Here is a 15,000-nt window from a genome sequence, read left to right on the forward strand (position 1 = left end):
AGACTCGGCCACTGGGCAAGGGATTGCTGTTATGCATGGCTCAGCCAAGGTGGTGGCGGATCCAATAATGCCAGCATGGCCGACGTGCCTGGATTTACCTACAAATGCCACACCGGCTAAAATCCAGGACAGTGAGTCCTCTTTTGAAGGTTACGAAGACTTAGTTCAGGTACTGCGGGATAATGACGCGTGCGAATTTGACGATAGTAGCAAGTTTGAGGTACAGGTTAAAGGAAATTTGCGTAAGAATTTGCACTTCTGGAGGGGCATCGGTGCATCTCCTTTCATTTTGAGCGTCATAGAAGAGGGTTATAAGTTACCTTTCTTTGCTTTTCCGAAACCCGCAGCTTTTAAGAACAATAGATCAGCGCTAGAGCATGCAGAATTTGTTGAGAGTGCGTTAAAAGTGCCTTTTCAGTCTGGCCGCATTATTCGGTGTGCCGTACCCCCGTATGTCGTCAACCCTCTTTCTGTACCTGTGCAGGCCTACGGTAAAAAAAGGCTAATTTTGGACTTGAGATACGTGAACAGGCATTTGCAGAAAAAACGTATAAAATACGAGGATTGGAAAGTGGTCATTTCATATTTTGAGTCGGGGGCTTACATGTTCACATTCGATCTTAAGAGCGGTTATCATCATAAAGAGGTTGCAACCGATCACCAGTGTTACCTAGGTTTTTTCGTGGGTTGACCCCGTTTCTAGGAGACCGCAATTCTACCGATTTACGGTCTTGCCCTTTGGGCTTTCCTCCGCGCCACATATTTTCACTAAAATTCTTAAACCACTTGAGAAGCACTGGAGGTTAAACAGGGCACGCATTGCTCTTTTCTTGGATGATGGTTGGGGTATAGCTAGTACGCGTGACGCATGCGCTTCCCTCAGCATAGCGATTAAAGATGACTTGCTTAGTGCAGGTTTTGTGTCTAACGATGATAAGTCTGTTTGGGAGCCTTGTCAAAGTATTCTCTAGTTAGTTATTATATGGCAGTGATAGTGGTACTATTGAAATCAGTGAGAGAAGAGTTGCGAAAATAGTTTCAACACTTTGCTCCATCATGGATTTTGAGTTTGTGATTTCTGCTAGATGCCTAGCCTCGTTTACTGGGCAGATAGTTTCTACCTTTCCCGTGGTGGGGAATGTAAGTCGTATTATGACGCGACATTGTTCTATGTCTTCCGCGTGCGCACCTTATTGGGATGCCCTTTTAGAACTGGATCAATACACGAAGGATGAAATTATTTTCTGGAAGGAAAATATTGATTTTGTCAAGTCCGTCTCTCATGTATGGCAGGAACACAAATTCCCTTTTGGGATCAAAATGTTTCCGTGGGCAAGTTGCAGGCATCAGGTTTGATTTTCGTTCAAGAGAAAAAGAAAATTACATATTTCGAAGGTGAAGTAGCTACACATGATGTGAAGGCTGGTGTATGTATATGAGGAAAACAAAAAAAACAAAAAAAACAAAAAAACAAAAAGAGGAAAGTACGTGAAATAGAGCTGATAAACCAGGTATGAAAGCAGGTCGTGGGTAAACCATGAAAGTTGAGAGACGAAGTAATTCGTGGATATGGTGCCCTTACAATGATATAGACAATAGCTTGTTTGAGGGATAAAGCTTGAACGTATGGAGATTAAAAAAGGGTAAGAAATAGAAGAAGGTAAAAGTAAAGAGAAGTGGAGGAGAATATTAAAAGGATAAGCAAAAGGAAAAAAAAAGAGAGAGAAAAAAAAAAAAAGAAAGGACAAAGGCAAAAAGGAACACAGAGGGAGAGGAGAAGAAATAAGGTAGGAGAGAGATTGTTGATTGTTGCAGTGTAAAAGAAAAAAAAAGAAGGAAAAAAAATAAAGAAAAAGAAAAAAGAAAGAGAAAAGAGAGAGAAAAGCGTTTATCTGTTCATTTCTTTGGAGAGGACGAGATTTTTTCTGTTTCTTCCACATTGTCTTCGCTGCCAGGCATTGGAAGCTAGCTCCCGCTCAGGTCATGGTCGATAGGTGTGTTTTTGTCAAGATGTTAGTAAAATCCAGAGCTAATTCAACCGCCAAGTAGTATAAGAAGATTTCTTGCATGGTGCGGGCAGAACTATGTTGCTGACAGTTATCCCTTTTCCCCTGCTGTAGTGACTATTTATTTATTCCAGCTCTTCGCCCACCAACACAAGTCACACTCGGTTCTGGTCATGGTGCATGCCGCCCTGAAATGGTTCCACTCGTTTGTTCCTATTAACGGCCCAAATCCGCTTGATGACGAGTATGCCAAGAATGTTATCGAGTCGGCAAAGAGGAGGGAGGGCAACCCCATTTTGAAGAAGGACCCGATCAGAACGGAGCTCATCAAGAAAATAATTAACAAACTCGCCTCTGAAGGGGCTTCGTTGAAGGATTTGAGAATTGCTGCGTTGTGTACTTTAGGTTTTGCGGGTTTCTTCCGCTTTAGTGAGCTTAGTAATATTTTATGTAAGCACATAGTTTTTCTTGAAGATCACATAAAAATTTGTTCCCCATAGTAAAACGGACGTTTACAGATAAGGAAATTTTGTGTACATTGCAAAAACCCTTTCCTATCATTGTAAAGTCTCTATTTTGCTTAGATACATGCGTAAAGCGAAGTTGACTCCAACGAGCGATCTTCCGTTGTTCAGTCCTTTAAGTAAGACCAAGTCGGGATATATGATGCGTTGTTCGAGACTTTCTTATTCAAGGTGCCGGGAAATGTTCAAGGAAGCTCTCGGCGTCCTGGGAGGCGATCTAAAGGTCTATAGTCTGCATAGTTTACGATCGGGTGGCCATGGGATTACTTCAGTCGTGATAAACGACGATTCCAAAGTTGTTTCCGAGAGATTATTGAAATTGCACGGCCGATGGAAAACTGATGTGGCAAAAGATATGTATGTTAAAGAGGCCGACTTTAGCCGTTAAAGTGTGTCGCTTAGCCCAGGTTTGTAATGTTAAGTTCCGCTTTTTGAAATTGAATACTTCTTGTATACTATGTCCATTAAAAGTTATGTTTTGGGTTCGCTTGCGATCCTCCCATACCTGTGGTTCAGTTTGTTTTATGGATCTATGAGATGAAAATGATTTACGTTCGTTTGAACGTAGTGAATTAGAACGTAAAATCATTAAGTCGTATAGCCATTTAATTTATGATTCACCGACATTAGCACAGATTTTTCCCAAAGGGTCAATCATTCCATCTTATAGAAGGGCCAAAACCATCAAAGAGCTCATAGCGGGACCCAAGGGATCTAATTATACGACATACGGGGGTACGGCACACCGAATAATGCGGCCAGACTGAAAAGGCACTTTTAACGCACTCTCAACAAATTCTGCATGCTCTAGCGCTGATCTATTGTTCTTAAAAGCTGCGGGTTTCGGAAAAGCAAAGAAAGGTAACTTATAACCCTCTTCTATGACGCTCAAAATGAAAGGAGATGCACCGATGCCCCTCCAGAAGTGCAAATTCTTACGCAAATTTCCTTTAACCTGTACCTCAAACTTGCTACTATCGTCAAATTCGCACGCGTCATTATCCCGCAGTACCTGAACTAAGTCTTCGTAACCTTCAAAAGAGGACTCACTGTCCTGGATTTTAGCCGGTGTGGCATTTGTAGGTAAATCCAGGCACGTCGGCCATGCTGGCATTATTGGATCCGCCACCACCTTGGCTGAGCCATGCATAACAGCAATCCCTTGCCCAGTGGCCGAGTCTGTGGCACCGGAAGCACTTGCTCTGATCGAAGTTAGACTCTCTACGGCCTAAAACGGAGACAAAGCAGTATCAGAAAATTAAGGGCAAATAAATAGGGTGGGAGGGTGAGGGGGCGAGTGGCACGCATACGAGGAGCAACTGTCGCTGTTCTCCATAGTAAATCTCTACAAGAAAAGACCGAAGTTCTGGGTCGCTAGCGTGAATGGAAAGTGGCGCGAACAACCAACCAACCAACCAGTTTCTCTGGCTCTTCTTAACTGCTTATCGTCCTCCGACCACGACGCCAAATCATCCGACATGTACTCATCTGCCACCTTCCAGCCATCAACACATTTATCCGCGATCCTGATAAGCTTTCGCCGTTTTAGAATTAATTCCTTTCCTTCTTTTATCAACTCGCTCACCCCAACATTGGAACCATCAGCCTCCTCTCTAATTCTGTCAAGGACAGAATCAAGCTTGGCGTTGTGCTCAAACTGCTTTTGGCTTCCCTTGAATCGGAGTCGACCGACTTGCTTGTCAGTCCCTGATTTTCCCTCGATCTGTTTGCCTTTTTCTTCAAGTTTGACCTCTAAGGAGCTCTTGAACATATTGAACACATTTTGCACAAGCGGCGACTCTGCCATGCGTGACTGCGTTCGGTTTGACCTTCTGGAGGTTTCCACGATCGATGGGTTAAGATTAAACGCAGATTGGCTGGTACCAGCAACTGGCCGATAGCGTAGATAATCCTTCTCGGCCGAGCAACTGTCGCTGTTTTCCATAGTAAATCTCTACAAGAAAAGACCGAAGTTCTGGGTCGCTAGCGTGAATGGAAAGTGGCGCGAACAACCAACCTCAAAACCCTTGCATAAACAATAGAAACTCAAACGTGTAAATAGGCGTTAACGACCTTGTAAACTCGTTTATTGAAAAACATCATACATTACAGTCGTAGGACTGAATTACGTACAATATAAAAATTACAATAAAAATGGCTATTTACCATTGTATTTAAAGATTATTTACATCACGTGGCTAATAATAAAAGAGTTCATAAAGCGATCGGTGCGACAAACTGGAGTATTAAAACGTCTCTTATTTCTCAAACGCCGAGCGTGGGAACTGGCTATAGGAGGTAGCAGGTTAGCCAGTTTGTGGTGTTCATTACCTACAATATCTTCAAATAATTTAATAGATAATGACTCACGTCTCTCTGAAAGTGTTGTAATTCCGGCCTTATCCATCGCCTCACAGTACGATAAACTAGGAAAGATTATTCTCATGGCGCGCCTCTGAATACGTTCGATGTCATCAGACAAATATTTCGGGAGACTACGATGGAATAGCTGACATGAGAATTCTAGGACTGATCTAATGACACTATAATAAAAAGCTAACAGGTCATCGGGACTTATGCCGGCTCTCTTTAGCTGACTCAAAAGATACAATCGACGTGCGGCTTTTGAGGTGATAGTATCCACGTGATCGTTCCATTTCAAGTCATTACTGATCGTAACCCCTAGGACTTTAGCAGAAGATACCCTCTCAAACTGCACGCCGTATATCTTAATCGGGCCATAGGATGGTGGCGTTTTCTTAAAACAAACAACTAACTCTTTGCACTTGGTCGGGTTTAATTGGAAGAGATTACTGTGAGACCAGCTGGAAATGTGATTGACAGCTTCCTGTAAAGAACTTTCCCCAGAACTTGGCACCACCTCCGAAACAGTCGTGTCGTCTGCAAACTTCCACATGGAGAACGACTCCCCCGGTAACTTTAGGTCGTTAATCATTACCAAAAACAGCCAAGGGCCTAAACGCGTGCCTTGAGGAACTCCGGCAGGAACATTCAGCCAGCTGGAATAGCAGTTGTTGTTAAGTTTGACCCTTTGTTGCCTATTCCTTAGGAAGTCAATGATCCAATTGACGGTAGTTGGCTTAACCCCAAGGCTGAACAATTTGGCTATCAACAAATGGTGATCTACCAAATCAAATGCTTTCCTATAGTCTAGGAGAACAGTTCTAACAGTTGAGCCATTCCCGTCCGTAGCACGCAGCCAGTGGTGGAGCATCGATATAAGAGCAAAGGTGGTTGAAGATCCTGGGATGAAACCAAATTGACCAGGGTCAATAGATGACAATATTGTTGGTTTCAATTCCTTTTCGATGACGATGCCTTCAGCAAGCTTTGACAGAGTGGACGTCAGGGAAATTGGCCTTAGATCTTTAATAAAGTCAGAGATCGTAGGGACCTTGGGTACAGTTTCCCAAGGGACCGCAGTGCACAAAAAAGATATCAACTATATGAAAATATATTTACCAATGTTGGGCAAATGAGGGTTAAAATTACTTCTTGTCGTGGGACAGCAATTGAAAACCTTTCTGCATTTACCGAATTTTATCTCAAGCCATTAGCCCAAAAACTGCCTTCATTTGTCAAAGATACTACCCACTTACTGCAAAAAATTGAAGATCTCAACAAGACTGGACCATTCCCCAAAGGTACCCTTCTTGTTTCCTGGGACGTTGTGTCAATGGTCCCCAATATTGACAACAATCTGGGAATAAAAGCTGTCACAAATGCTCTTAATTCACGAGAATTCCAAATTCCGTCAACTGAATGTATCGTTGAAGCTGTGAAGATCTGCTTAGAGCACAACAATTCCCACTTTTAGGATCATCAATTTTTGCAAACTCATGGCACCGCAATGGGCCCTAAAAACGCGTGTAGTTACGCTGATTTGGCAATGGGAATTATCGATCAAAAGGCCAAATCTGGGGAGACCAAACCTAAATTATGGTGGAGATATCGAGACGACATGTTCGATCTTTGGACCCAGGGTACCACCAAGCTGAAAGATTTTACCGAATTCATTAATTCACTGTACCCCACCATCAAATTTACCATGGTATCATCAGAAATTTCACTCAATGTTTTGGATCTCACCCTCCTTTTAGTTGATGGGTTTATTCAGACTGATATCTATTCCAAACCTACGGACCATCACATCTATTTATTGCGTAACAGTGCCCATCCATCTCATTGTACCAGGGCTATCCCGTTCGGAGTTGCTACAAGAGTTCGCAGAAATTGTTCCACAATTGAAAAGTTTGAAGAACGTAGCAAGGAATATCAGACTTATCTAGTAGATCGTGGTTACCACCCTTCCAAAGTTAAAACACAATTTGATAAGGCCAAAGATACACCCAGGGAGGACCTTCTTTCACCTAAAGAACGAGAGAAAAAGGTTATTTTTCCCCTTGTGGTTAATTTTAACCCTTATTTGCCCAACATTGGTAAAATCATTAAGTCGTATAGCCATTTAATTTATGATTCACCGACATTAGCACAGATTTTTCCCAAAGGGTCAATCATTCCATCTTATAGAAGGGCCAAAACCATCAAAGAGCTCCTAGCGGGACCCAAGGGATCTAATTATACTAACCACGACCATTCTGCTACAGGTTGTTTTAAATGTAGCAAAAAATGTGATTTATGTAAGAACTTTTTAAAGGAGGATAAGATTTTTTACAGCGCTCGTACAGATCGTTATTAAACTATTAGGCAACATCTTGGTTGCAAATCTAAAAACGTGATTTATTTGGCCACTTGCAAGAAGTGTAAGGTTCAGTATGTGGGTTCAACATCCAATGAATTCAAGGTCAGGTTTCGGAATCACAAATCGGCTATGCTTACTAACAAGATTACGTGCGAATTAGCCGTGCATTTCAATAGGGTTGAACACCAGATGTCTGACTTTGAATTCATTGTTATCGAAAAAATTGTTAATGAATGTGAAGATCACATTGATAGGCGTTTACTCACAAGGGAAGCTTTTTGGTGCTCCCAGTTGTGTACTCTTCATCCCCACGGCCTTAACAAACGATCAGAGTTCAACTCTAAGAATAGAATTAGGTTTAGCCAATAAGTTTTATTTTTTAGCCATGCATTTTTAGCCATTTTTTAGCCATTTTCATTTATTATTTTTCCAAAAACATTTTTTTCATTAAATTCTTCATAACTTTAGTTATAATACTTTTTAATTTTTTACTGTGATGGTTAGCTCCCATAATTAACTCTATATTGTTCACTTCATCTACTATTGTGTAAGTGGTTTTTCTGTCTATAAGCTGGCCTGTTTTGTCACCTACTCATTAGCGCTTGTTTGTAAATTTCGTGTAATTAGGCAATCTGTTTATTTCGTCACTGTCACTTCTTCACATATATAAGATCTTGAAACCGACTCAGTTCCTGCCAAGTATTTTTTAGTTTTTAGCTTATTGTGAACACTGAGGAAGCGGAACAGTAATCAGCACAACTAAGCAATTAAGTGAAAATGTGGCTCAGCCAGGAATTGAACCTGGGTCTCCAGATTAGCGGTCGGATGCCTTAACCACTCAGCCACTGAACCAACCACACTGGGAACACATATTACTGTACAACACATACACAATTTTGGCCTTGAGATGGTCAGGTCCGAGGAGACAATTTCACACATTCTCTGCAATCAGGATCACGTCACTACTCCCCGGTCGATCGGTGATGCACGGCCATATCCCCCTGTAAATTAACTAATTACAGTGAGGTAGGGAGGGGATATATTAGCAACTGATTGCCTTAATTACTTAGGATCACCAGCCTATTCCCGTTTGGATAGCGATTCATTAGGCATTTCTGAGAAATACAACAGACAAGGTTAATTTGGGAACAGAAATCAGCACAACTAAGCAATTAAGTGAAAATGTGGCTCAGCTAGGAATTGAACCTGGGTCTCCAGATTAGCGGTCGGATGCTTTGACCACTCAGCCACTGAACCAACCACACTGGGAACACATATTACTGTACAACACATACACAATTATAATATATCCCCTCCCTACCTCACTGTACTTAGTTAATTTACAGTGATCAGGGGGACGTGGGTTCAAATCCCGCTCAGGGCAATTACAGTTTTCCCCAGAAGTTGTCCAGTGTAGAGTTTCCCATAACTTTTTTTTCTCTCTCTCTCTCTCTCTCTCTCTCTCTCTCTCTCTCTCTCTCTCTCTCTCTCTCTCTCTCTCTCTCTCTCTCTCTCTCTCTCTCTCTCTCTCTCTCTCTTTAGATTCATCAGTCAGTATTATCTACCCTATTTCTCTAGGACTTTAAAAAAATAATAAAACTACATCAAGCACTATGACTTCAAAAGAGTGGAAGCTCTAACTGAAAATGAACAGTATATTAGTTAAAAACGAATATCAATATTATAGTTATCATGATATTTGGTTTAAAACCCAAAGAAGGTAGCAAATACTGAATGCTTGGCACATCAGTCAAAAATTCCGTAAAATTTCTCAGTTAAATCGTATTTCAAAGGTCTCCAAGTTAAAGAACATCTCTGCTCAACCCCTCTGGATTAGGTTTATTTTTCGTGTCTTTCCATCTTATTTTTCCATCTTAAGTGTTGCTTCAAGGTATATATTCGACAGCACTTCAAACCCTAAGATTTTTTGGAGATTCCTGGAAAGATTTTGCCCTTTAAATCGCCTAAAAGCAACGTTATACATATTTTTTCTTTTGGAAACGTCAGCGCTTATTGAGAGGAACTCTTCCGAGCCAATTATTTGGTAGCCAATGAAATTTCAGGTAATTTATCTCCAAAAACTATTATGTAGCAAATACCTGTTTTTGGTCGCAAATACCCAACTTAGCTGTAATTTTTTTCTCGCTAACGTAAATAACGTAAATAATAGACTTGATAGCGAAGATAGAAACAGTTCACAAGATCGCACTTGTTTTAAAGCAACCTGCCTAAACATAGAAAGCTGTTTTTAAGGCTTATTTCATCCTTTTTTGGCCGAAAAATGGACAAAAATCACGTTTTTGGAATTAACAATTCTTACAAGCGATTTCTTCTAAAAGTAGGCTGAAAACATATTAAATAAAACTGGTCCAAACCATCTGCATAACCCTTTGTGGTATTTTATGGAATGTTTCGCCAAAAACCTGTTTTTCGCAAATACCATCATTCCCCACCCCTCCCCCCTCCAACTAAGTTGATAAGGAAATGGCACTCTTTAGTCTTCATGCTGGTTTGTCTGAATATAAGGTGAGAACGTCTTGTTCATTTAAAGTGAAAAGCAGGTGAAGAAGCTTCTTTTCCAGTAAATATCCATAACCCGCCACTCTTTGTGGATGTTTAGGATATCATAAAGACGAAACTTAGGGTGCGTTCGATTGACCGTATTCTGGAATAGGAATACATGGAATATAAGTTAGAAATCCTTCGTTTTTACGGAGATTCACGTTAAAATTGTCAAATATCTGCTAAAATGCTATTTTAAACATATTTTTATTATCCTTTTTGCTTCGAAACGCGCCAAACATACCGTTTTAATCATTACTCAACGTATTCATATTCCGGAATAGGGTCAATCAAACACGCCCTTCTTATAAATTAAGGCTTGACGGGAGCCCACGAGTAGGAGCATGCCTCTCCCATGCAAGCCCTCTGAATGAACCTTTGTGCGTAGAACGCCACGAGTTCTTCGGCTCTGCGCGCACTGTTTAGATGATGGCCAATCAGAATAAAGTTATTGTCGAACAAAGACAATAAGCAAAAAATAATGTACGCAAATTGATGTAAATGTGAGTCTCCTGGTGAAGTGTTACTTTTAAAAATAGAAAGATATGAGCAAAGGTTGACTCAAGGATATAGCGCATAGGGAGGCTCTTAGTCATGGGCTCCTGGGTTTGAAGGTTAATTGAAATTCCCAAAGGGGTGGGTGTTGAAACAAACAACCCTACTATGTCTCAAATGGCAGGTACATAGCGAAGATATCGTTGACGACACCTAGGGTCCTTTGTTTCTGTGGTTGGCTCATTTGAATAACAAAAGCAACGTTTGTAAAAAGTTATCTTCCCTGTTCAATTCGAATTCCACATAAATCTTCCGATCGTGCATCTGAAGCCCTGTGCGACAACACACTCGCTTAGTAAAATAACAGCATTGCACTTGCATTGCAGAGGTCCATAACTTGATGACAGCCGGAGTGGATTTTTATACCACATCAAGAATATTATATAATCATGCGGAAAAAGTGGCAAATAAAGGACTTAAGTATATCCGTTTTCACGCTAATTCCTTACCTTGTGGCACTGTCCAAATATGGTCATGGTAGCGATCACCGAAACCTATAGCTTTGTCACCAGTTGTTGAAAAATAAAACTATTACTTCCTCAATCTTACGTAAATCGCCAGAATTTGAGACTTCTAGACTTGCACTTCATCAGCTATGTAGAACGAGACATTGGACGTTATTTCGCGCTATACTTATTTAATACATTTTAAAATATTGACAGGCAATGTACATGCACCAGGTAAGGTTTAATAGCATCCATCTGTCTCGCTGAGGTTTAGTCTTTTGAACAGTTGCAACTCCTGCTGTGGGTGGACACGTGGTGTGGAAATCATATTGTGATTTACCATGGTTAACACTATCCTAGGAATGGCACATTAGTGTGCATGGGCATACACTAACGTACATGACCCTACACTTGCCTACACTTGCCTAAATGGGCGTACTCTAGCTAGCCCCCATGGGCACACACGGGTCCACACGAGCACACACTGGCCTACATGGGCCTTATTGGTAATCTAACACCCAGCCAAATCGGGTACAAAACAGCATGGGAAGGACTAAAAACTGAGTAAGGTCACAGCTGCGAAAACTCATGACTCGTGGCGCTGATTCTGCTGTCGCCTGTGCTCACTCTTCTCTTCGTACTGGTGCCCTCTCCTTCTCTCTCACACTTTGACACTGGTCTTGACAGTAAGCTTCTAGGCATCTTGGTCAGCGGCTATGGCTTCCAGGTCAGCTGGGTTGATGTTGCCAGCCCTGAGATCTCGTTTACAAAAGTCCTTGAATTGAAGCATTGGCCTGCAAGTAGGTCTGGAGCCTGAGGCGAGCTCGCCTTAAAGGATGTCTTCTGGGATTCGGCCATCGTGCATACAGATGAATGGCCGAGCCAGTGTAGATGTCCCTGAGAGAGGAGGGCAAACATGCTTGGTGTTCTTGATTTGGCCAGTACTTCTTTGTTTGGGATACATTGCAGCCGGGTGATGCCAAGGATCCTCTTAACACGGCGCAGATGGAAGGCATTGAGTCTGTACTCTTAGTAGGTGTACAAAGTTCATGCTTCACTGCCGCAAAGCAGTGTGCTCAGAATACGGTAATTTCATCATACATCATATATCATATCATATATATCTTTATTTACCCTCAGATTTTTAGAGTAGCTTGAAGTAGCTAATATCTCCGAGCATTTACACTCCCAACCATGATACACCATAGAAGACAGACCACAACACCGGGAACTACATGCCCTACTCTTTGCGACAAGTGTGCGCGTTCTTTTACGTCCCACAGGATTATGAACATCGAAGGGTTGTGAGACGGGACCTCCGGCTTATCGTCCTTATCCGAGAAGACTAGAGAGTCTAACCATTTGCAGAAGTAATTACAAAGGCAGCACTTTCTCCTCAGTTATTTAAAGACCCTGAGTGTTGGTCCGGCCGGATTTGAACTCACGACCTCCCGCGTGACAGCCCGGTGCTCAACCAACTGAGCCACCGGTGCGCGGTGAGTTACACAACTTCTTTACACGAAAGCCGTATAGAAACAGAAGTAAATACTGTACAACTACACTAAACATATGCAAATATGCAAAGCCGTATGGAAACAGAAGTAAATAGTGTAAAACTACACTAAAATACCGGGGGTATGTACAAATAATAAAAAAAGTAAAATATAATCAACAGTTTGCCTGCCTACTAGCCAGTTTACTTTTAAAGATAGCTTTAGATTCGGACGCTTTTATGACAGTTGGTAATGAATTCCACAGCATTCCTCCTCTGTATAAGAAAGACCCTTTATAATATTCTGTTTTTGGAACTAGGTCCAATACAACATTATATTCCGTATTTCTTAGCTTAGATTTATAAGGGTTACTCTCGCAGGCATCCGAGAAAAGGTCGCTGAAGTAACTAGGTACATTTCCATTCACTGCATCATACATTAATAGGCTTAAATGCCTTTGACGCCTTGAGGCAAGCTCTTCCCAGTTTAGTTGTTTTCGTATTTGTGCTGAACGAACATCATAACCTTGAAAGGTTATTATGCGTGCAGCACGATTTTTCTGGATACTAGTGACCATTCCCTGGTCTAAATTGTCCAAACAATGTCACAGTTGTCGAACACAGAATGGATAAATTGTATTGAGAACATCTAATGGTACATACATACACGTGCCTGTTTTAGACCACGGAAGGATCGATTTACTTTTGATTAAAGTTTGTCAACATGCTCGTTCCATTCATGATTTTCATCTAAGTGAATTACTAAATATTTTGTTGTTTGTTTGTTTGTTTCGTTTTGTTTTTTCTTTATTTTGTTGTTTGTTTGTTTGTTTCGTTTAAGGATGGTGCCTACTATTGTTATTGCGCATATGTTCTGCGCATCTCGAGATACTCGAATTTCCTATAGGTGGTCTTTATTAATACAGGGATATTTTTGCGCGGTTTAAAAGTATGCGGAGAAACCAGAACTTAGCAAGTGATCTTGGTTTCCAAAAAGAAAATTGGAAGTAACCAAGCATTTTTAGGAGATAATTAAGCTTCAATTTGTAAAAGAACGCCATACATTGCTTTGTATTTTAAAGCTTTTTACAAACATTGTTGATTAATTATCTTCGAAAAATGCGTGGTTACCCTCAATTTTCTTTTTGGATTTCAATAACACTTGTTAAGATCTGCTTTTCCCGCATATTCAGTAAACCGCGCAAAAATACCTTTGAATTAGTAGGCACCGTACTTAACATAATTGTTGCCAATCTTAATTGGATAGTCTCTTCCTAAGTTAGATCATTTGAAGGTAGTTGTTAAAAATATATACTCCGTTTTAGTAACATTTAAGCTTAACTTATTTGAAAAAAGCCAGTCCCTAACGCGAGTTAGGTCATTATTTACCTTGGCATATAGTTTAGCAGTGGATAGAGAGGATGCATATATCGTGGTGTCATCGGCATACATGTGTGCTTTGGTATGCAGAAGACATCCAGGGAGATCATTAATATGTATTAAAGTGCATTATTAAAAAGCATGGAGTTCTCCCAGAGTCTCTTGGTTAGGCGGGCCCTTGCTGATGCTGCCTTGTCGATCCGGGTGTTCAGCTCGGTGTACAGAGAGGCGCTGCTGGAGATGATGAAGCCAAGGTAGGTTAAATCCTCTGCAACCTCGAGGGTGTGGTCACCGAGTAGGATGCAAGGGGCTCTGCTGATATCTTGCCCCAGGATGTTTGTTTTCTTGAGAGTGATTGTGAGGCCGAACTCGTGATATGCGTATGCAAAGCACTGATTAGTCGTTGTAAGGCTTCCTCAGTGTGTGCAGTGAAGGGAGCATCATCCGCGAACAGCATCCCCGAAGCAGAACTTTGCGCACTCTGGTGTTCGCGCGCAGGCGTGCAAGGTTGAAAAGGCTCACGTCACTCCTTGCGTGGATGGTGCTTCCGTCTTCAGTCTGATCGAAAGCGTAGGGCAGCAGCAGAGATAAGAAGGTGCCGAATAGTATTGGAGCAAGAACACAGCCTTGTTTCACGCCACTTTGCTTCATGTAAGTAAATGCACTATTGAAGCTGCTCGCGTCATCTCATGAATTAAAATAGGTGACCGCAAATTATGGACGTTACCACTGATTTCGCTATTTGTCTTCTATGCACACAGCTTTTAAACAAACGATTGTTTGATTACTTTAATCTGTCTCCCTAACTCTATGCACATGCGGACTCGATTGAGCAGGTGACAAACTTTGCGCCTGCGTAAATAAGGACCTTGTAACCCCCTTATTTTGCAACTTCATTCGTTTATATCTCCGTTTTCGGACAGCAATCGTTTTTCTTCTTTTCATAGCAAGTTAAATCAAAGATTTTCAAAACATTCTATATCTGAAAAAAGAGAGATATATTTAAAAAAACTGTCGTTTCTTTAAGACTGGTCTATTGATTTTTGTTAAATGTTACACCATGTCAGAGATTGTTTCTTCTTATGGGGTAACGCTGTATGGGAAGATTTCGTTGTCCCATTTTTTTTTCAAAAAAAGACAACAGATGTTGATTTTAAAGCTCAAAGAAATGTCTTTTACATGGTATCAAGAAATAACCACTTGCTGAATATGCTACATTAACAATATGAAGAAAGATACCAACAACCACTTAATGCAAAAACCTAATGTACGTATTTGCTACGGTAGCAAATACCTATTTTATGTAGCAAAT

The 15,000-nt window shown here is 41.1% G+C and overlaps 1 protein-coding gene and 2 non-coding genes across 3 annotated transcripts in view; 1 reads left to right on the top strand and 2 right to left on the bottom strand.

The window, feature by feature from the left end:
* Positions 1-15,000, top strand: part of LOC137998097 (uncharacterized) — an 80,410-nt gene that overhangs the window by 50,930 nt on the left and 14,480 nt on the right. The window lies entirely within an intron of this gene.
* Positions 8,034-8,105, bottom strand: Trnas-gcu (transfer RNA serine (anticodon GCU)). The gene has a single exon. It is a non-coding gene; the product is annotated as a tRNA-Ser (tRNA).
* On the bottom strand, positions 8,439-8,510 carry Trnas-gcu (transfer RNA serine (anticodon GCU)). Its single transcript has one exon. It is a non-coding gene; the product is annotated as a tRNA-Ser (tRNA).

The sequence above is a fragment of the Montipora foliosa genome, chromosome 3 (assembly GCF_036669935.1).
Source record: "Montipora foliosa isolate CH-2021 chromosome 3, ASM3666993v2, whole genome shotgun sequence".
Taxonomy (NCBI): Eukaryota; Metazoa; Cnidaria; class Anthozoa; order Scleractinia; family Acroporidae; genus Montipora; species Montipora foliosa.